This window comes from Gossypium hirsutum, chromosome A06, assembly GCF_007990345.1.
Source record: "Gossypium hirsutum isolate 1008001.06 chromosome A06, Gossypium_hirsutum_v2.1, whole genome shotgun sequence".
NCBI classification, from domain to species: domain Eukaryota; kingdom Viridiplantae; phylum Streptophyta; class Magnoliopsida; order Malvales; family Malvaceae; genus Gossypium; species Gossypium hirsutum.
Genome location: NC_053429.1, coordinates 13,621,324 through 13,629,310, shown reverse-complemented (window position 1 = coordinate 13,629,310; position 7,987 = coordinate 13,621,324).

Genomic DNA, 7,987 nt, shown 5'->3' with positions numbered 1-7,987 from the left:
TGCAACCCGAATCAGGTAAAGAGTTTGTCATTTATAGTGATGCATCCCTGCTTGGGTTGGGTTGCGTATTGATGCAAGAGGGGTCGAGTTGTAGCTTATGCGTCGAGACAATTGAAGCCACATGAGAAAAATTATCCGACCCATGATCTCGAACTAGCTGCCATCATATTCGCTTTGAAAATATGGCGACATTACTTATTTGGTGAGAAGTGCCATGTATATTCGGATCACAAAAGTCTCAAATATTTGATGACTCAAAGAGACTTAAATCTGCGACAAAGACGTTGGCTCGAGTTGTTAAAAGATTATGAACTTGTCATTAACTATCACCCGGGAAAGGCTAATGTGGTTGCGGATGCCTTAAGTCGAAAATCACTGTTTGCTTTACGAGCGATGAATGTACACTTGTCTGTTCTATTCGACAATGTGTTAGTAGTTGAATTAAAGGCCAAACCATTGTTGATTCATCAAATTCGTGAAGCTCAGAAAGCCGATGATGAATTGGTTGCAAAACGGGCTGAATGTGTTTCGAATATGGAATCAGAATTCCAAATTGATGATGACGATTGTTTGAGGTTCAGAAGTCGTTTGTGTGTTCCAAGAAATTCAGAACTTATTTTGATGATTCTGAATGAAGCTCATTGTAGCCGAACGTCGATTCACCCGGGAAGTACGAAAATGTACAATGACCTGAGACGTCAGTTTCGGTGGCATGGCATGAAACGAGACATTTCCGATTTTGTTTTGAAGTGTTTAATATGTCAACAAGTGAAAGCGGAACACCAAGTGCCTACGGGTGTACTTCAGCCAATCATGATACCTGAATGGAAATGGGATCGAGTCACGATGGAGTTTGTATCTGGGTTGCCATTGTCGGCAAGTAAGAAAGATGCGATTTGGGTTGTTGTTGATAGACTGACTAAGTCGGCTCACTTTATCCCCGTACGTACAGATTTTTCATTAGATAAACTAGCGGAATTGTATGTTTCTCAGATTGTAAGATTACACGGGGTACCTATTTCTATTGTGTCGGATAGAGATCCGAGGTTCACCTCACGATTTTGGAAGAAATTGCAAGAAGCTTTGGGTACCAAGTTGTATTTTAGCACTGCTTTTCATCCACAAACTGATGGTCAATCCGAGCGGATAATTCAGATACTTGAGGATATGTTGAGATGTTGCATCCTCGAGTTTAGTGGTTCATGGGAGCGGTATTTACCTTTGATTGAATTCGCTTACAATAATAGTTTTCAATTAAGTATTAAGATGGCACGTTACGAGGCTTTGTACGGTCGTAAATGCCGTACACCGTTGTTTTGGACCGAGCTCGGTGAAAGTAAAATTTTCGGAGTTGATTTGATTAAAGATGCTGAACAAAAAGTAAAAGTAATCCGTAAAAGTCTGAAGGCAGCCACAGATCGTCAGAAGTCCTACGCGGATTTGAAACGAAGAGATATTGAGTATCAGGTGGGAGACAAAGTGTTTCTTAAAGTTTCACCTTGGAAAAAGATACTCAGATTTGGCCGTAAGGGCAAATTGAGTCCGAGATTCATTGAGCCGTATGAAATCTCCAAACGAGTTGGTCCAGTTGCATATAGGTTGCTTTTACCCCCTGAACTTGAAAGGATCCACAACGTTTTTCATGTTTCGATGCTTCAGCGTTACAGATCTGATCCTTCGCACATAATAAGTCCCTCCGAGGTTGAAATTCAAGCCGATATGAGTTACGAAGAAGAACCAATTCGTATCCTAGCTCGTGAAGTGAAAGAGTTGCGAAACAAAAAGGTTCCGTTAGTAAAGGTGTTATGGCTCAAACACGGAATCGAAGAAGCTACTTGGGAAACCGAGAACTCTATGAGAGAACGATACCCAAACCTATTTACCGGTAAGATTTTCGGGGACGAAAATTTCTTAAGTAGGGGAGAGTTGTGACAGCCCTAATGTGACCTTAGTCGGGAAGTGGTTTTGGGACCACAAAACCGAGTCATAAAAATAATTAGCTGTCATATTTGATGCTTATTATATGTATATATGCATGTGTGAAAATTTCATATTTGAATTTTGTTTAATTGTAGGTGAATTTTAGTAAATAGGACTTATGTGAGAAAATTTAGAAATGTGCTAGGCAAATGTAAAGTGGCCTATTAATGCATGTTATAGAAATGATGGGTTTTCATATCAAATTGCCCAAAATTTGAGCTAGTGGCCGGCCATGCTATGGGTCATAGCATATTTTAAGCATGGTGTGTTAATGTTTCATGTTGGAAAGAATAAAATAAAAGAGTTAGTAATAAAATAAGGGGATGAAGGGTGAAGAAAAGAAAAAAAAAGGTATCACCTTGTTCTTTTTAGCCGTACAAGAAGAAGAAAAAGAGGGGGGGCATTCGGCCTTTTGAATGAAGAGAAGGTTAGCAAATTTTGTTAATCTTTCTTTTGAAATCTTAGTTTGTTCAGGTTAATCATCATGTTTTTCTTACCTAGCCATACTAAAATTTTGAATTTAGAGGGTTGGATGGAACTTTCGGTTATGGTATGTGTGAGAAGAACTTGATTTTTCTTTCTTTCTTACCCTTAAGTTTTGATGGATAAAGAAACAAAAAGATTGTTGATGAAAGAAATTAATCTAGTTAAAACTTTAAACTAATAACACCCATGTGTGTGATAGCCGAACATAGACTTTGTTTAAAGTCTTGATCAAAGGCCGGTTAAGTGTCTTGAAATGGATATCTAAGGTGTTAAATAATAAAACTCTTGATGACTTGGGTTAAATAGCATTCTGTCATGTTAGGTTAATATTAAGGTAAGGAGCTTATACTAGTGATAGCCGAATTAAAGAATGCTTGATGTCATGAGTAAATGTTGTTCATGTTATTTGGATGAGAAATGGTAGTTAGGTGAAGTAGAGTCTAGCAAATGAGCACATATGTGCATTAGTTGCTAAATGGAGAAAAATCGGCTAACAAGTGTGTACTAAGGCCGAATATGACTTGGAATATTATTGAGTGAGGTATGTGTTTTGAATTGATGGAATGGAGAGGATGTTTTAATTGTGTTATGAACAATTATATGTTAAACTAAGGTTTGCTAAGCTAGCTATTAAGGTGAAGTGCAAATGCTAGTATTTGATTACTAGTGTATATATATGTGTATTCGCCGAGTTTTGAACTTGAAACAAAATGGTATTTAGTCAATACAAGTAACCATATTTGTGGAATGTATTAAGTAAATAATCGGCCTCAACATAGACATGCATATTCGGCCACATGAATGAATACATAGATTGATGTTGTACGTTCGGCTATAGGTAAGCATATTGATGGCCTTATCTTGACTTAGAAAATCGGCTAAAAGGGAATATTGGCTAAAATGTTGAATTTGATTCATGATTTCATACATATATGACTCTAATGCCTAATATATATATGGGCTAAGTACCTTAAATTCCTCCTTGATGTTCAAAATGATTAAATCAATTTATTTGTTAAATTAAGCTCAAGAGCAAAGGGGGACTAAATCCAATAAAGGAAAGGAAAAGGTGATCGAATAGCCGTTGAAATCGTTCGACAGCATTCGAGTTAAGTTTTCGAGTAATGGAACTTAGATTATGACTCGATTAGATCATGTTATATAGCGAATCAAAACCATGCTCTTTGTATGTGGCTATTGAGCCGAAAATGGTAATGGTAGATAAGTGCCTTGTGTCTGAGTTCTAGTAATGATAACGAAATAAAAATGTGTTATGATTTGTGGACATATGTGCATGATTATTCGGATGATAACCGGGCTAAGACCCGAAGGCATTTGTGCGAGTTGCTATATCCGGGCTAAGACCCGAAGGCATTTGTGCGAGTTGCTATATCCGGGCTAAGACCCGAAGGCATTTGTACGAGTTGTTATATCATGCTAAATCCCGAAGATACTTGGGTTTGGAAGTGAGCGATCTTGCTGTAATAATTTCAATTAACACGCTCATAAAATCCAAACGATAAGGTATGTTTCGTACATGCATCGGAAAAGTCGATTCGTTTTAAATAGTATCCGTTAAATTGATTAACGAATTTTCAGCCTCTAGATAGGTTTGATACCTTGTGTATGAATATATTGGTTGAAGTGTAATGTAAGTATGATTATGAAAGTGTGCATATATGAAGTTATTCATTTAGCTATATGAATGTTATACCTTAGCCGAAACTAATTTCATTATTCAAAACTTACTAAGCATTAAATGCTTACTCTGTTCTTTGAATCTCTGTTTTATAGATTTTGGTTCGTCAGCTATCGGACTCGGGATTGTCGAAGTCGAAGTCGTCCCCACTATCAAAGCCCTTTTGGTACACTTTTGGTTGAACTCTGAAAATGGCATGTACAAGACTACTCTTTTTGTTGTTGGTCATGGACCCTTTGGTTTTGTATAAATTTGGATAGCCATGCGAAAATGCCTTATATATACTTTGAGCATAGCATTATAATCATTTTGTATGTTGTTCATTGAGAGGTATGGAAATTTTTGGTAACGATTAGCCATTGGAATGGTTAATCATGATCATTTTGGTGCTATGTATGACAAACTCTAGTTGATTCATGGAAAACCATGAAATAGGTAAAGTTTACCTTAAAAACAGATGTTGACAGTAGCAGTGGTGTGGATTTGAAAAATCATTAAAAATAGTAGGAATGGAATTAAATAGTGAATAAATTATGTAATTGAACCTTGATGAATCTATTTTCATATGAAAGTAACGAAACGATCATATGAGCCATATTTTATGAGATATCTAAGTTTTTGTGAAACAGGTACAGAGCGATTTCTGGATCCTCTGTTCCGACTTTGGAAATTCACTATAAATTAACCAGAGATAATTAGAAGTCATTACCTATATGTAAAGATTTTTTTTGAGTCTAGTTTCTTTAGAAACAAACGTCATAAGTATTGAAGCCCTGTACAAGGAGATAACTAAGTCATAATGCATGAAGGTCAGAGTAGTCGAACCCTGAAATAGGGGAGACTTTAACTAATAAACTGTACTAATTGGCTCGACCAAAAATTCTAGAAAAAAATTTGTACATGGATATATGAGTCTAGTTTCAGGAAAAAATTTTGAAACTGGTTTTCGAGGTTTGGAACTCAAGATATGATTTTTAAGGTGACAGTGACGCAGTTAGCCAGCTTGTCTGGAAATTTTTAAAATGGACTGTGAAAATAAGTGAATTTAGTCCGTTAACACCTCGTGTCCGACTTCGGCAACGGTCTCGGGTACGGGGTGTTACAGAATTATAGGCTGAATAAAATAAGTAATCAAAGCTTAATTAGTCTAGTTTCTTGTAAAAGAGACCGTGTGAGCAAAGAAATTTCCTATAAAGAGATATTTAAAGTTGTGTGAGACAGTGTCAGAATGACTCCGAAATCCCCTGTTCTATTTTTAGAAAATCATTATAATTTGTACAAAAATGGTTATAAGATAAAATTTATATTCTTAGACTCCTTAATGAGTCTAGTTACAAATGAAATCACATAGAACACATTTTGAATTCTGTACAATGAGAAATTTGATTCGTAGTGAAGAGTGGTCAGATTAGTCAAACAGTGAAACAGGGGAAAACTTTAAGAAAAATCTGGTATTGATTGGCCAAACCAAAAATTCTGAAATTTTTTGGATAGAGGATATACAAGTCTATTTTCATGGAAAATTAACGGCACATAATTTGGAATTTCGTAGCCCCAGTTACAAATAATTTAACGACTGTTGCTCAGGAAAAACAGCTTGTAGAGAATTGTGGTTATGTTGTAAACATGGATAAAACTTGTTTTAGCTGCTCATAAGCTATTGATTAAACCCATACGTGAATTCTAAATTGTGATATTGTAAAATGATATATGAGTGTTAGATGGATCTTTGAAATTAAAATTTGTGAAATTGTAAGTTTATAATTATTCGAATATGAAATGATAGTATGGCATGAAATTGAATTTTTCATTGGAAAATGATAGATGTAGATTCAGCCAAGACAAAGTGTATACGTGAAAGTATATGTGGTATGTGAAGTATATTTGGATAATTGTGATGTGAATACATGAAAATTTATATTTTGATTTAGGATTCTATGAGATGAATGTGAACATGCAAATATGTGATAAGGCCGAATGGCCAATGTGATGAATGTGAACATGCATATGTGTGATAAGGCCGAATGGCTAATGTGATGAATGTGAACATGCAAATATGTGATAAGGCCGAATGGCCAATGTGATGAATGTGAACATGCATATGTGTGATAAGGCCGAATGGCTAATGTGATGAATGTGAACATGCAAATATGTGATAAGGCCGAATGGCCAATGTGATGAATGTGAACATGCATATGTGTGATAAAGCCGAATGGCCAATGTGATGAGTGTGAACATGAAAATATGTGATAAAGCCGAATGGCCAATGTGATGAATGTGAACATGCATATATGTGATAAGGCAGAATGGCCAATGTGATGAATGTGGAAGTGTATATATGTGGCGAAGCCGAATGGCTAATGCGAAATGTGTATGAGATGGATATGAGGTAAATGAATTACAAATATGATAGCCGATGTGAATGTTGTAACATGTGAATAAATATGCATGAAACTCTATGATGTAAACCTGGGATTAAAGACCAGATGACCATATGTGGTGACTATGTCTGGGTTAAGACCCGCTGACTTCGTGTGGAGATTTCATCTGAGCTAAAGGTCTCGCCGATAATCCGAGTAGAGGTTAAAGCTATAAGACTTCGCAATAAGAATTGCTTATAAATATATTCAATGCAAAAGGTTAAACAGGTATGTACTCCAAGTTTATATGTGAGCTTGATTTGAACTAAATCATAAGGTAGTTATGTGATGCATACGTGAGCAATCTATGAGACTATTCCTATGATTATGTGACATCGGATCAGTGTGAGGGGTTATGTGAAAGTTATATGCCTATTATATATGATGAGATATGCATATTCGGTAAAGGGATGGTATGCCCGAAGGAAGAGTGAAATAAAAATACGAACAACTATGTTATAATTTGATTGTTATCTGTTGATACTGCTTAAAACTTACTAAGCATTATAATGCTTACTCCGTTTACTTTGTTTCCTCTGTTTTATAGATCTCATTCGGAAGCTCCAGGCTCGGGGATCGTTAGCAACTAGTCACACTATCACTATCCACTGCTTGTTACTGTTATGTTTTGAGTTATTTTATGGCATGTAAAGAATAGACCAGTGGCCGAAGAATATTTTGGTTAATGTATATAAGCCATGCGAAAATGGCATCTTTTGAATGTGTACTTATAGAAGTTCAAATTGTATCCCTGACTGTCTTTAGTATTTATCTAAAGGAATGTTCAAAAAAAAATTCAAAATTTTTACTGTTCTGATATGAGTTTCAAGTCCGGTAATGCCCCTTTACCTATTCCGGCGACGGATACGGGATAGGGGTGTTACATTGTGGTTGTTATCATCTTGGGGATGAACTGTGGTCTCTCATCGGAGTTGACTTAATTTGAGCATTAGTAATCATTGATTCTCTTGGATTTTCCAATCTTCATAGACTCCCTTATAATAAATATGTCTGTCATATAATTAAACAAATGTTAGAAGTGTTATTTAAAAAAAAATAAATTGAAATGCGTAACTATAACCTAAAAATTTCCTAATTATTCTTTAACATGCAAAAGTTAAAATCAATCTAGTGACGTTGCCTTGCCAACAACGACATGAATAACTTGACTGCCTCCGGATGTACTAATGTCCAGAGTGTGAATACTGCAATAGAATGTTGAATTATGAGGTGGTATTCGTAAGTATACTGATCCAGTTGTAATATAGATTGTACAGCGAAGTAAGTTAGTACTCCAAGGATCGTACCCAATGGAGGTGATACTAAATCAATCTTAACCTAAACACTTAAAGGTCTAATTAATATTTTTAAATCAATTATAGTACGATAGTAAAATATGATA